Source organism: Microtus oregoni, unplaced genomic scaffold (genome assembly GCF_018167655.1).
Source record: "Microtus oregoni isolate MIOR12 unplaced genomic scaffold, Mior012 000067F_000, whole genome shotgun sequence".
In the NCBI taxonomy this organism is placed as follows: domain Eukaryota; kingdom Metazoa; phylum Chordata; class Mammalia; order Rodentia; family Cricetidae; genus Microtus; species Microtus oregoni.
Window position 1 is genome coordinate 4581769 of NW_024543953.1, and position 16497 is coordinate 4598265.

General features: G+C 37.5%; 1 protein-coding gene across 1 annotated transcript in view; it reads right to left on the reverse strand.

The window, feature by feature from the left end:
• Gabra3 (gamma-aminobutyric acid type A receptor subunit alpha3) overlaps nucleotides 1–4123 on the reverse strand; it is a 219839-nt gene extending 215716 nt beyond the window's left edge. Inside the window, exon 1 of the mRNA XM_041640993.1 lies at nucleotides 3893–4123. The gene's annotated coding sequence lies outside the window, so the exon portion shown is untranslated. The remainder of the gene's footprint in view (nucleotides 1–3892) is intronic.
• Nucleotides 4124–16497: the final 12374 nt, after the last annotated feature.

Sequence of the window (16497 nt, forward strand, 5' to 3'; positions counted from 1 at the left end):
GATAAACAATCACCAAAATATCACAGTTGGATCTCTTTTCCTAGTTCAAAAATCAAGATACAACGACTGTCATGCTGCTATCTCCACATGACTTCTTTGCTGAGCTCCAAGCCCACATTTCAACTGTATTCACTAGCTCTTGTTGGGATTCAGCAATGCATTACTATCTGCATGAGTTTAGGCAGATCAAACCATTTAACCTGTCTAGATCAGATTGCCCACAAGTAGTGCCACCCATCTCTTTTGCATATAAATCTTTTTTTCCAAGTTGCCCTTCAATATTGCTTGTAGTCAAGTTTTCCACCTATTTGCCAAATATTCCTCACACATGTTATTTCATCATGCACAACTAGGTACTTTCAAGCACTGTTGTTTAAAGTTTATCTAATCTTCAATGCACAGTTCACAATCCACTTCCAGTAGTGGTCCTTGTTCCCCTTGAAGCCCTTTGCCTCCTTTTATGGACTTAGATCTTCCATTTCTAATACTGGCATTGCTTGCATTTTTCTTCTCCTTCCTACTTGACTCTGTCATCTCAGAGAGCAGAGACTAGGTCTAACCCATTCTGTCTCTCCCACATTTTCTTCCGACTATTGTAGACACTTAATAACCTTACACCATGTGGATCCAGTTTAGACTGTCAATAACCCTACTTAAAATCCTTTTATCAGGAAACATGATTCCTGACCAAAGATTTAAAACCCTTCAAAAGACTATCTATCTCTCATCTCAAACCCCAACATACACTTTCCCTCTCTCTCACTCTCCCTCCTTACCCATTGCTGTGTCCATCAACAAAAATGTTTCACCACTGCCATCCTGATTCATACGTCCCTCTAGGTAGCTTCAATAGCTCCTCCTTATGCAAATGATAAGCTTGCTATATCCTCAATCTTTGCTGTAACCCCAAGTTCTCTATTACATAGTATCATAACTCACTCCCATATTTATGCTTCATGGCATTCATCACTAAAATGGCATAGTTGTGTGTTACATGAGCACCAGCCTCTTCCCCATCAATGATAAACTTCAAACAAGCAGAGAACATGTCTCTTTTGTTCACCTTTTTAGCCTCTGCACAATGCCTAACTATAAGCAAATGCATTGAGAATGAGAAATAAACCAGGTAGAAACAACTGAATTGATGAAGATAGTTTGACAGCCACAATACTTGAACTACCTGAACTGTGATCAGTGAAACAGCAGTATATTGAAATGCTCTGCCCCCTCCCTAAAACCCCAACTCAGAATTGGCATTTTAAAATCATCCCAGTGGGCATTATTGTGCATTATTGTATGTTAAGGTCTGAGAAGTACTGGCCCTGGGTGGCTTCTGAAGACCTTCACACCAACAAGATTTTATAAACTTCAGACTTCACTTTTAAATGTGAAATACTCTGTGCACCAAATCATTTTGTAAATGGAAAAACTGAGACCCTTGAGGGGAAGTCCAGTGTCTAAGGGAACCGACAGACCACCAGAGCCGGGAGTAGAATCCAGGTTTGCTACCTGTGCTCTGTTCTAGCAGGGTTTATTTCTTTCCTTTCTGATTGTACTGAATCCCCTCAGTGATAGCTGCCATTCTTACAGTTTTTCTTCCGGCTTCCATATCACGTATGAGTCTTGAAGTCACTACCATTTCAAATATCTCTCTACTAATATTTCCCCTTAATCTTTCACTCTGGAATCCCCTATGCCCCATACTTACTGTCTAGCTATTATGTTGATCTTCTGTAGTTTTAGAACCACTCGTACAAAGGGTCCTTGGTCTTTATAAATACAAAAGAGAAGGTCGTTGCTTGCAGCAGTCAGATGACAGCAGATAGTCTTCCGAGGACTAGACTTTACACTATCAGAGCTGCTTGGCAACGCTGTGAAATGTGAGTTTGAAGCTGTCAAGCACGAATAAAAAGTCTAGTCTCCAGAAGTCAGCCCTGATCCTTTCATTTGGAGTCTTGTCTGACTCAAGACTTGAGGAGAAGGTATAATCACCATCTTCAACTAGCTGAAGAAAAATTATTAAGAAATAGCAAGTTTCTTCCAGACACTTCCAAAGAACCAATGAACAAAAGCCATGGGCAATTTTTACAAAATTTTTGGCATACTTGCTCAAAAATACAAAGAACCACCTAAGGAGCTCCCTATCACTGCAGGGAATTTAAATAGACAGTAGTCAACAAATGGGGTGCTGAGAATGTACTCAAGAACTTGGTTCAAATCAGAGCTTAATGGCTTTTAGGAAGCCTTCTAGTTGGAAAGTTCTATAATTCACAAATGATTGGCCAAGCTCTCAGAAACAGCAGGATCCATTTCTAAAAGATATAGTCTGAAGCTAGATGCAGAATGACTGCGACTGTAACCATGGAAAAGTAAAGTTTTTCTAGGCATCCTTTGCAAAACAGAAAGCAGGCTGGCCAAAAGCAGCCTTCTAGGGCCTTTGAGAAAGCCTAGGTCCCACACCATTCCCAATTCCTATTGCTCTACACAAGGTCACTAGTAGCTCCTCAAAGCCAAGAGCTGGCATTCCTGCTGCTCCTACACGTGCCCAAAAGAGAAGCACTGGTGCTCCAGAGGCCTGTGCTTTCATTTCCCACTCAAGTGGCTGTGCTGTCATCGAACAAACCACTTAAGCTTGCTGTACCTCAGTTTCCTCGTCAGTCAACCAAAGATAATAGCAATAAAAAGCTTCACAGGCTTGATATAAAAATTCAAGGTAATACACATTAAACCATTAGCCCAGATCAGAAACATTAAACACTTAAAATGTTAGTAATTGGTACAATTTGTTCTGCTTTTATTACCAGGGGCATGACAGTGTCACTAACTCCAGAGAGAAGCCTCTATCAAGCAACAAGACCCTGTACTTTACAAGTTAAAAAGGTTACAATAGTTTCAGTCCTCCCTCTCATAGCTTCAGACAAACCAAACCTGAGGAACCAACCCTAAATAACCCAATACTATTCACAATGGAAATCCTAGCTACTCACACTCTCCTCTCCTGACCAGCAGCCCCTCCCCCAGCCACAGCAGGGGTGGGCAGCCTGCTGGGAAGAAAGCTCTTCAAACCAGCAGGTGTTTCTGTCCTCCTCCCAAGGACACAGCTAGACCTTAGAAGATGCCCACCAGTGGGGGTGGGGGGGTGTGAAATTTGCATTCATGGTTTAGGCGCCAGCACAGCTACCTGGGATCAGGGGTGGGATGCAAGTGGGGCTTCCCTCACTGAAGCAAGAAAAGCCTTCCAAGTTTGTAGAACTCAGGTCCAACCCCACAGTGAACCTCTAAAAGGAAGGGGGAAGGGCTCCACCTGCTTGAAAGGAAGCAGTTATTTACAACTTTCTACTCACTTGCATCTGGGGACTGCAATAGGGAGAGAGGGAAAGGGGCTGCTCAGACTCCTCCCTCCTTCTCTTTTCCAGCAGCCAAACACAGCTGCAGAGAAAGAGTTAAAGGAGGGAGCTCCAGCCATTATCCCATCCTTGATGCCTAGGGCTGTCTGGGGGGTCATGACAGTGCTGTCTGCTCTGGCTAGGAGTCACTCTGTGGCTTTCTGCAGCAGCTGTCGGGCCCCCCAAGCAATTTGCAAGGTCAGTGCTGACCTGCTTCCAAAGAGGAACACAACAATTCACTGACAATGAAGCAAATCGCGTATACATCGACCACATCACAACCCCCCCCTCCTCAAACCAGGTTTCACCCCAGCGCCTCCCAGCCCAAATGCCGCCTCTGGGCTTCCACCAGCCCCACTGGGAAACCCAGGAAAGCATCACAGCTGCAGAGCATGTCTCGCCTCCCGACCAACCCAAGGAGACTCTCCTAACAGGGGAGAGATGCTATCAGGAAAGGAGTCCTGAGCTTGGGGGAGGGGGAAGAAGGGAACATCTCTGTGTCTTACCGAGTGCCACAGTCACTTCCCTCGAAGCAGAGAGGAGAAAAGGATGAATGAACTGAAACAAGTTGGAGGCTAAGCCCTGATAGAACGAGGCTTGTTCTCTTTCTCTAGGTCTCTTTCCTAGTCCCTATCTCAGTCTGTCTCTCTGCTTTGCTAGCTAGCTAGCGCGCGCTCACGCTCTTCCTCTCTTCTCTCTCTCTCTCTCTCTCTCTCTCTCTCTCTCTCTCTCTCTCTCTCTCTCTCTCTCTCTCTCTCTCTCTGCCTCGTTCCCTCTCTCCCTCTCTCTCCTCACTCTCTTTCTTCCCTTCTCTCCCTCCCTCTTTCCCCCTCCCTCAGTCCCTCCCTCTCCTTCTCTCTCTCTCTCTTTTCTCCCTCCCTCTTTCCTTCCCTCCCTCTCAGACTCCCTCCCAACCTTTCTCCCTTTCTCCCCACCCCCTTAGCTAGCTTTACCACTGCCTAGTGCTGAGCACACAGCTAAGCTGGGGTTCTGAATCCAAAGCTGCAAAGAAAGGCTTTAGATCTGTGATTGTTTTACGAAAGACTAAAGTAGTATTTCATTCTTGGAGGTTTCCAGCAGAGAAATCAAGGGAAACTCAGAGAGAAGGGGAGGAACGGGGCAAGCAAAGGGTAGAGAAAGAGCAAAAGGCTAAGAGCAAACAGACATAAAGGAAGTATGGATTACCAAACCGCTGTGAGATGCTTACTTCCCTCGCCAGGACCAAAGAGTGAGCTTCCTCTTCTCTCTTCTTTCTCTTCCATCCCTATGGGCGTGCCTTCTAACCCAGGCTCTGAATAAAGGTTTGACAATCTTGTCTGTTCAGATTCCATCTCTGAGGATAATAATGAACTCCAAACAAATGTACCTCAAAAAAGTTGTCATTCACACTCCACTAAGAAGAAAGAGTTTAGCCACACTGATCTCCTAATGACCTAACTTCAAACCCACTCTAAGGAAGAAAAATGTGGACCCAATTAAAAACAGTCAGCTCAAGCTTTCCTCAAGGGAAAACAGGGCAACAGCAGGTCCATAGTGCTGAAGAAAATATAGAAACCCAAGAGAAGAAAACTGAGTAATCCAAAATATAAAGCAAAGGGTGGAAGATCAGCCTGGGCAATGCAAAGCAGCTGTAACAGAGTGGAAGGAGAAAGAAAATATTAAACAAAGGATCTTAGGTTTGAGGGCAGCCTATAAAAATTACTGTTCCCTTGGGCAAGTCATTGATAGCCTTCAGAACCATCAATGAGTAATTGAAAGGTGATGAAGTATATTGTCTTAAAAACCCTTCTAGATCTAGCCATCTAAGACCTCAAAACAGGGAACTCCTAGATGCAAGAGAGGTTGGTTCTTAAACAATGAAAAACTACCATATTTTAAAGATTCTTCAAAAGTAAAGTCTTTAATGACTTAGCATTCTACTGTTTTGTGTGTTTCAGAAGCAACATGAATGTGGACATGTGTGTAAATAATTACTGCTATCAAAAACCACTCTCTACTTATTCAGGATGATTAGCCTAAAATATTTTTTTTTCTGTGTATGGTTGTTTTGCCTGCATGTATGGCTGTGTTCCACCTGTGTTCCTGGTGCCCAGGGAGGCCAGAAGAGAGTGGCAGATCCCCTACAACTGGAGTTACAGAAGTTTGTGAGCTGCCATGTGCTTCCTGGAAAGCAAATGTCACTTCTCTGCAAGAGCAACAAGTGCTTAACCACTGAACCATCTCGTTCCTTTAAACTTTTTAAAATTCAAACCTTTAAATAGTAATTTCTGGCCTATTCAGTCAAAGAAACTTAAGGACACTTAACTGGAAATCAATTAGTCCTCAGTAGAGAAACAGTACCAGAAACCTGAGTAGGTATTTAAAGCTATCATAGTGTTCCATTTCTATTTAAACTATAGTGCTATTATCTTTTAATTAATGCCTAATACTCTCTAGTCCTACTCATCAAAGTGCATATGACACAACTATACATCTATGACAAAGTATATTTCATCAGATCGATTATGTAGGGAGGGGAAGACACATAAGCTTAGAGTATGGAGCTGAAAGAAAACACGCCTGAAGGAAAAAGAAATCACACACAAGATCATGGTGCATCAGTGGTAGACTCGGGACTAACATCTAGACTACTGATTCCAGGTTTAGCATGTTTATCCACCAAAAAAAAAAAAACAACATATAAGTTGTGCATAAAGCAAATATGTTTGTTGACAGATACCCATGCAAGTGCCTTCCAATTTTCTTATGTATAGATTTGTTTGTACAAATGTCCACCTAACGCAGTGGATTAGTAACCCAATAGAAAGGCATGTAATCATCATTAGGATGTGGTGTTAGTTTTCTAGAACTTATGTAACAAATGGCTGTAGTAATAAGAGCAGCGGGGCTGCGTCCCTGGCACCCCAGCCACCTGCTCGGCTAGCTTATGCCCCGGAAATAATTACACGGACACTGTATTCTTTTAAACACTGCTTGGCCCTTTAGCTCTAGCACTTACAGGCTAATTCTCACATCCCAATCAACCCATCTCTAATAATCTGTGAGAACCGGTCTTACCGGGAAGATTCTAGTCCATCCTGTGTCGGAGCTTCATGGCGTGTGTCTGCCCAGGAGTGGGGCATGGCGTCTCTCTGAGGCGTCTGCTCCCGAGAGGAGAGCTGTGGAGTCTGACCTCACTTCCTCTTCCTCCCAGCATTTTGTTCTGTTTATTCCACCCACAGGGCCAAGCAGTTTCTTTATTGCTTAACCAATGAAATCAACAGATTGATATATGACACTCCCACATCAAATGGCAATCCTTTCAATAGCATAAATAAACAACAATTTATTCTGCCATTATTCTAAAACCAGAAGCCTAATTGAGCTGTTGGCCCAACAACACTCCCTCCACAGGCTCTGCCTTGTCTCTTCCATCAACTGTTGGATCCTGCCTTTCCCTGTCACACAGAAACATCCCTCCAATCATTGCCTATCTTCAGTTCTCCTCTTGTAGTCCTGTGTGTGCAAATTTACAGTCACACCAAACCCAAGATGATTTCATTACTAACAACTTCCACAGAGACTTACCACTTAAATATGGTTACAACCTAAGGTTATGAACAGATATGAATTTTAGTAGGACACTACTCAATCCACTGCAGTTGTTAACATTTTATTTTTGTCCACGATACTGAACAAACAAATAAACAGGATAATATCTTTTGTTTTATTTTGTTTTTTTTTTCTAAGACAGAGTTTTTCGTGCAACAGCTTTGGATGTCCTGGATCTTGCTCTGAATACCAGGCTGGCCTCTATTTCAGAGAGATCTGACTGCCTCTGCCTCCCAAGTGCTGGGATTAAAGACATGCACTGGCCTCCCGACTTTGTAGATATCGTGATACAAATTATTTGGCTGAAGATGCCCTCAAAACATTCCCCCTTAAGTCGTATAATTCTATTATCATATGTTCATTACACAGAACAATAAACTTCTTCCTCCGTGGCGTTTTCATATATGTACATCATGTTTATTAATGTATTGACCCACCATTACTCTCCATTGTCTCATCACTGATTCTATTCTTTGTCTCAGATATTCCTGGTTTTATGCCTTACCTGTTTTTTGAATCATGATAATAATATATGGCAAACCATGCGCCGCTTGTCTTTTTTAGTATGGTGAACACTTAAAGTGACAATCTCACTTTTTAAAAAAGACATGGAAACTAATGGAGAATATGAGACACAGAAACCACACTACTTTATCTCTGTAAAAAATAATAATATTTTTATAATTGTATTCATTTCCATGAAAATCAAGAAAAAAATTACTAGGGCCACCTTGGATAATATTTAAGAAGGTTCGTGCAGACAAACCATGATATAGGTCACAAAGCACATAAACGTCAAGCAAGCATCAAGAAATAAGAAGGGAATTGATACATGGAAGTTTTGCCTGGTGGCAGCCCCCAGGCCAAAGCAGCAAATAAAGCTCCAGAGAAACTAGAATCACTATTGCATCTGTTAAACGTTTAGCAACTGTATCTTGAGGAAAACAAATATAAGTAAAAATAAAGCCTAATTCAAAGCATTTGCTAAATTCCATAGTGTAATTGTACCTGCCATGCACAACTATCTGGATGGGAGTTAAGATTATAAGCAAACAATCCAGTGCTAGCTAACTCCCCCACACAAGTTTTCACAGTCCATGTGGCTTGAAAAGTCAGGAGACAAAATTCAGGATGAATACCACAGTTTGTAACTAATGTGAGAAAACCAAAAATAAAAAAAAAATATGAAGTAGATATAAACGGGCCAAATTTGGTAAAATTCATGAAATATGCATCTGGGGACAGAGTCCAAAGGACGTAAATAAAGCTGGAAGGAATAAACAGAGTTTTCAATACAGTCTACCACAAGAAACAATTGAGAGGTTCACTTCAGCCATTTTACTGTCTGCCAAAACAAACAAAAATCAATACTCTATAGAGAAATAAAGAAGGATAAAGGAATCCTAAAGATTATGTCTTAACAATATTGAAGATATATTCCAAATTTATAAGAAAACAAAGAAATATGAAAATACTATCCATACTCAAGAGAAGACACACTTTATAGAGCCCAGCTTGATTAAAACAAATGCTGAAACTTGCAGGAAGAGTTTTAAATAGTCTCTCATTACTACATTAATAGAAACAAAAATGCACTTAAAATAAATAAACAAGCTAGAAATTGCAACAAGGTGAAGAAATTTTTAAAAAATGCAAATTCTATTACTAAAAATGCAAATCTCTAAACTAAAATTTGATGTGGGAATCCCCTCAGCACCCTGTGAACACTATTGGTTAATAAAGAAACTGCTTTGGGCCTATTGCAGTCAGAATAGGGAAAAGCCCGAATTCCAAGCAGATAGAGAGGAGAGAGTAGGCAGAGTCAAAGAGATGCCATGTAGCCACAGCAGAGACAGATGGCACCAGAACCTTGCCAGCAGGCCACACCCTCATGATAAAATAAAAAATAATAGAAATGGGTTAATTTAAGATATAAGACCTAGCTAGCTAGAAATATGCTTAAGCTATTGGCCAAACCGTATTGCAAATAATATAGTTTCTGTGTGATTATTTCGGGTCTGGGTGGCTGGGAATGAACAAGCAGCCTCTGCCAACAAAAGTTTACTGGAAAGAAGATTTGAAACAGTAGTAGAAAGGCTTAAGAGGAATATCAACACATATTCTTCAATCTGAAGTATACAAAGAATATAATTTTTTTCTTTTTTATTGTTTTTATTGAGCTCTACATTTTTCTCCACTTCCCTTCCTTTCTCTTCCCTCCCCTTCTGCCCTCTCCCATGGTCCTCATCCTCCCAATTTACTCAGGAAATCTTGTCTTTTTCTACTTCCCATGTAGATTAGATCCATGTATGTCTCTCTTAGGGCCCTCATTGTTGTCTACGTTCTCTGGGATTGTGAATTGTAGGCTGGTTTTCTTCGCTTTATGTTTAAAAACCAACTTATAAGTGAGTACATATGATATTTGTCTTACTGGGTCTGGATTACCTCACTCAATATGATGTTTTCTAGCTCCATCCATTTGTCTGCAAATTTCAAGGCATCATTATTTTTTCATTATCCATTCTTCCATTGAGGGGCATTTAGGTTGTTTCCAGGTTCTGGCTATGACAAACAATGCTACTATGAACATAGTTGAGCACATGTCCTTGTGGTGCGATAGAGCATCCTTTGGGTATTTACCCAAAAGTGGTATTGCCAGGTATTAAGGAAGGTTGTTTCCTAATTTTTTGAGAAATTACCATACTAATATCCAAAGCAGCTGTACCAGTTGTCACTCCCACCAGCAATGTAGGAGTGTTTCCTTTACCCCACAACCTCTCCAGCATAAGTTGTCATCCGTGTTTTTGATCTTGGCCATTCTTACTTGTATAAGATGGAATCTCAGAGTTGTTCTGATTTTCATTTCTCTGATGGCTAAAAATGTTGAACATATCCTTAAGAGTCTTTCAGTCATTTTGGATTCCTCTGTTGAGGAAGTCCTCTGTTGAGTTTTCTGTTTAGGTCTGTACTCCATTTTTTTTATTGGATTATGTGTTCTTTTGATGCCCAATTTCTTGAGTTCGTTGTATATTTTGGAGATCAGCCCTCTGTCTGATATGGGGTTGGTGAAGATATTTTCCCATTCTGTAGGCTCCCATTTTGTCTTGTTTACTGTGTCCTTTGCTTTAGAGAAGCTTCTAAAAAGTAAAAATATGAACATAAAGGAAAAAGATGAAGTGTCAGTGGTATGTGAGACAATAACAAACTTATCACATATATGTAATTAAAGTTCCAGAAGACAAACAAGAAATAAAAGTATTTGAAAATCAATGCCTAGGATGTTTTTAAATATAATGAAAATTCATGAAATTGAATACATGAAATATGATGAAGCTATTGTATATTAATTCCAATTCTAACAAAGTTTTCTTTAAAAAAGGAAACATATATTTTCATGTTCAGTAGTCTCAATGATCTAAGATATAGAACACATTCAGGTATAGGATAGACTTTGGAAAACAAATACAAATGAAAATCTTGAAACTGTCCAGCAAAAAAAAAAAATCTTAGAACAATACAGTTAAACACAGAATAAGGAAGAAGCATTTTATAAAGCTGACACGAATTTGGAAGTTTAGGTCAGTAGTAGAATATTTATTTCTCATATGAAAAGCTCTTGACTTACCCAAGCATTGCAAAAGTCAATCAGTAAAACAATGATATTTTAAAATTTGTAAATACAGAATTATGTATTCACCAAAAGAAACTTTCATAAATAAATGCAAATGCTACAAAATGCAGATAAATTAATGATAGGACAATTTGTCATCAATAAATTTACTAAAGGAAATTTTGTTTTTCTTTACCATGATGAGGATAATATCCAGAACCTCACACATTGTAGGCAAGTGATCTGCCACTAAGCCCTATATCTTCAACCCATACAGAAAATATTAACTCTTCTATGTGAAAAACATCAGAAAGAATAATAAGTATGGGGATGGGATAAGGAAACAGAAAATACCCAAGTCCAAAGAAATAGAATTAAAACCACAAACAACATAGTTTCAAAAATAATCACTTGGGTCTTTTTTAATATCTACAAAGTCTGCCTCTATTACTATCATTCACGAGGCAGAAACAGGAATACCACTGTTCAGGCCAGCAGAACTACATAGAACTACATATAATCAGACCTTGTCTCAAAAAACAAAAATAAGTAAGAATTAAAAAGATATACATACACAATTGACAAAATATTTCTGGAAATATTAAGGAAAATTACAAGAAGCTCAAATAAATAAAAAATAATAAATAAAAAAGAAACATTGCAGGTAATGCTACATAAATGTAAAGAAAGATATGAAAGATGATATGCCAGTACTAGAAAAACAAAAACAAATAATTTTTCCTAAACAGATACTACCTGCCAGATGAAATTATAAACACACATAAAATATGAACAAACTAAAACAACTAGAAAACTAGACTTCATTTGTAACAAAAAAATCTTATTAATGAAAAGCCAAAGGAATGGTGACTTCATTAATAAATTTTGCCTGAATTTATATCAATACTTGTAAAACTAAAAATATTTCAGTAGACCAAATACTTCTAAACAAATGTTTCAAGGACAGTATTGTCTTAACAATAAAGACAAACAAAGACACTATAAGAGCAGTACATTTCTATTCAACATCTCTAATAAATACAAATGTAAAAATTTTGAACAAAATATCAGAAACTGAAATCAATAGCAATTATAAGGATCATGCACTATTACTGAGTTGCAGTTATTCCTGTAGTGCAAAGATGCTTTGACATGCACGAATCATTAACCAAATGAAAGATATAAACAATGTGATACAGAACAAGCATTTGAAAAAGTTCAGCAGTATATTGTGATTTATATAAACAACTCGGAATATACTGGGTGCAGAAGGTACAAACTCCAAAATAGTTAAGGTTGCATCTGATCCCCCGCAGCTAATATCATAGTAAATGTAAAAAATAAAACCTATCCTGTAAAGAGAGAAAATTTGATTTCAATATTTCACACAAAAAAACTTTACAATGAACAAAGTCATGGCACAAGAAATATATGCATATGCATACACTATCATGAAAAATTTTCATAAAACAAAATTAAAAACAATCCTATATGTAATAACACCAAAATATTTAAAAACAAATAAGGGAAGACAAAGATTTACAGAATATAAAATATAAAATATTGATAAAATGAATTGACTAAAACACAAACATATATATAAAGGCATGCATCATGTGTCCATTATTTAGAATTAAAATTAATAAAATGTACATACTACTCAAGACCAAATACAAATTAAATCTTACTCCCATTAAAACAATGGCATTTTTTTCTAAAAATAGAAAAAAGCAAACATATAACTTATAAGGAAAAAAAATGACCACATAGAGTCAAAGAAATTTTGAACAGAACTAGATACATAATACTTTCAGTTCAAGCTGGCTTATGAGCAGAGTGATACAAGTTGCTTAATGGCAATATACACCCACTTCGTCCCAAAGCTGGGGCAGTGATTGTGACTCACAGAGCTGGTGGTGAACATGACTCCACCATGTTGGACTGAGTGGAGCCAAAAGGCAAAGCAGCTTTAGTCCTAGCAAAACCGCTTAGCATTTTAAGAAGCGTTCCTAGTCAGAAAAGGACTACAGATACACAATAAAGACAGATTCAAACAGAAACAAACCTCTGAATGAGACACAGTGTATTTAAAAATATGTGTAGGCTTGGGAGAGAGAAGAAAAAGAGTATAGACAGTTATTTAATAGTTATTAAATAGAAAAGAAATAGCTCTAAAAATAAAAGAATTTTTTTAAAGAGACAGTAAAAATAATATAAAAAATAGAGCCAACTTGAAGTCTTATACGTGAAAAATAGCATAAGTACTTCAAAAGTTTTTAGCAATTTTTTATAAAATTTAATGCATACCTACAATTATGATGATATATAAGTATATAGCCAATAGAAAAGAAATCTTCTGTTTACAGAAAGAACTATACAAGAAGTTTCCAAACAACTTTATGCACATAAGGTCAGGGAAAAGACAGAATGCCTAGCAACAGATTGACTAGGAATACAGTCAAACCAAGATTTTCCTGTGAAGAAAATTTAGGCCAAAACAATTTCACTGCCATCTCAATCAACCGCTCAAGAAAAGAATTAAGATTTTACAATAAAATTCATCCATAGCCTAAACCAAGGTACAATATTCCCCAAATTATTTCATAACACTACTATAACCTTGATAACATTCTGACTCATGGATGTGAGTGGTAAAATCCTAAAAGATATTTAAACTCATATCTAACAGTATATAAACAACTTAATACATCATGACCTGGTTTTGTTTATTCCAGAAAGGCAATTCTGGTTTAAAATCTTAAACGTAATGTACCACATTAATATTTTAGAAGAAAACAATATTTTGATTACATAAAGAGGCAATAAAAAAGAAAGCATTGATAAAAAGGCAATGGTGGCGCACACCTTTAATCCCAGCACTCGGGAGGCAGAGGCAGGCGGATCTCTGTGAGTTCGAGACCAGCCTGGTCTACAGAGCTAGTTCCAGGACAGGCTCCAAAGCCAGAGAGAAACACTGTCTCGAAAAAAAAAATGATTTCTATCTTTTCCAAAACCAGCAAAATGAGGAACATGGTAACATCATAATATAAGATAATATACATAAAAACACACACTGAAAATATTATATCTCTCTCTATTTATTGCCATGTTTCTTTGACTCTGATGTTAAGAATCTGACAAAGTAGGGGCTCAGTCAGTAAACTGTCTGTCAACCAAACATAAGGAGCTGAGTTCAATCTCCAAGCACCCATGGAAATTTTGAATGTGAACATAGTGAATGAATCTGAAACCCTAGAGGTAGGAAAGTAGATACTGGATGATCCTTAGAACTCATTGGCTAGTGACTATAGCCAAATAAACAAGTCCTGTCTCAAAAAATAAGGTGGACAGTGATGAAAGAAAGTACTTAGCATCAATGCCTGAACTCCATATGCACACCCCCTCATACATACAGATATCTCATTCACATTCACTCACACATGAAACACAGAAAGACTCTAACAGAGTCTCTGTGTGTTCATCCCTGCTTTTGAGCCTTTAAGGGAAGGCACAGTTTAGTGCATTGGGACTAGAAACAAAATAAAACCCTAATTACAAAAAAAAAATATATATATGTAATGCATGCTTCACATTATATTATCAACAATACCCAAAAATAACAGATGATCTATTGTTTGTACAAAAGATTTTAGTCAAATCATTAGAGATAAAAATAATACATAAAAATTTAATAGATAATTATGAAAATTTAAATACCAAGTATAATAACATCAAAATTTTCTACTTAAATCTTTTCTGAATAAAATGAAAGGCAAAATCTTCCAAAATTAGAGGAATCTGGACATTTTGCTGTAATCAAAACATTGTAAAGGTATCACATAATGGTAGAAACAATGATCACATAAATTGAAACACCAAGGAACAGAAAAAAAAATCCAAGTTGAGTTAGTTAATAAAATCAAACCTTTTTGTTCCCTGAAAAATATATCAACTCTGAAAGCAGGCTAAGATTCAAGCTTACTCAGGCAGAGTCTCTAGTGGGAGAAAGAAAAAAATAGCAAACCTTTTAGCAGTTTCATAGGGCTGGTATGACAAATTTTAAAAGTTGACAAGACTCAAATGCTCTGCATAAATTTTTCCTCACCGAACATTTGAATTTGTCTGTCCCTGCACAAGGCACTGGTTTGCATAGTAACAAAAGAGGAAAAGTAGAGTTCTAGTTAGAATTTTCTGTCTGAAACTTCTTTTAGACATTATACCCAGTATGCAATAAAAATTATTAGATACACAAAGAGGCAAGAAAACATGGCACATAAACCAAAAGATGAAAAGGTTTAGAGACACAGTCTGAATTTGGGAATAATAATAAAATTAACTATTATTGATATCCCATTACACCATTACGCATGTGTTTTATATGTGACATGCATCCATGTGTAGAAATGTGTCCCTGTTTGGGGTACATGTATATGTCCATGTATGTGTAGGTGCAATGGAAGCCAATGTTGGGTTTCTTTTTCAATTGCTCTCTACTGTACATTCAGAGATAGGGTCTCAAACTGAACATGAGGGTCAAAAATGTTTGGCTAGACTAACTATCCAGCATGTCCTGGGGGCTCACTTGTCTCTGCTATCCCAGGACTGATATTACAGGTACATACTGTCGTACCCACGTTTTACTCCAGTCCTCATGCTTGTGAGACACTTTATTGATATTCTTAAAGAAACAGGAGAAAATTAACAGACATTATAAAATAATCAAGAACTGCAATAGAAAGTTTGAATTAATAAATCCAACAACTGGATATTGTGCAATGAAAATTAAACATTAAATGTATGGGTTTAATAACATAGTGAATATAAAAGAACAAGATTATATAACTAAAAATGACTTAAAACTTTGAAACTGAAGCATATATACAAAAGGGGGCTGAAAAGTACAGAACACAATAGACACACAGAACACAGTGAAAAAAATCAAGACACATACAATGAAAGAAAAGAAGAAACGAGACAGAGGCAACATGATGGGTGAGAGTCTTCTGTTTTGTGTTAATTTTATTGGTTAAATAAAGAGATTGCCTTGGCCCTTTGATAGGACAGAAAATTAGGTAGGCAGAGTAAACAGAACAGAATGCTGGGAGAAAGAAGCTGAGTCCGACAATCACCATGATTCTCCCATTCCAGACAGACACAGGTTAAGATCTTCCCTGGTAAGCCAGCTCGTGGTGCTACACAGAATATTAGAAATGGGTTAGATCAATATGTAAGAGCTAGCCAATAAGAGGCTGGAACTAATGGGCCAAGCAGTGTTTAAAAGAATACAGTTTCCATGTAATTATTTCGGGTAAAGCTAGCCGTGCGGAGCTGGGCAGGAACACAGCCCACCGCAGCTCCTACAACAGCAACAATCAAGTAAAATCCAGAAAATTCACAAAACTAATAAAAGCCATAAATCCAAAGAATTGAGACTCCTTGTATGTAACAAACCAGAGAAAGAAAAACAAAACCATATGTAAGCATATAACAGTCAAACTACTAGAAGACAGAACAGTGTGCAAAAAAATCTTCAAAGTAAGTAAAGAAATAAAAGTCTGTACATGCAAAATAATGTTATAAAATTGAAGTCAAGGAGTCAAAAGAAAAAAATAGCAATCCAGAAAAGGAATGTGATGATATTTTTAAATGGGTGAAGAGAAAATAAACTAACAACATAGAATTTTTTACCCAAAGGAAATAATTCTTCAATAAGATTGTTTAAATAGGAGACTTTTGGATGAAGAAATACTGAAGAATTTTCATCATCTGACAAATATTAAAAGAAAATAACAACCAAAGCTAACAAAATTCTCCAGGCAAAAGAAAAATGTTACTGTGTGTAAACACGCAAGTGTCAAGCAACACGAAAAACAACAGAAACTGGGTGGATCCACATATCAAAATAGTGAT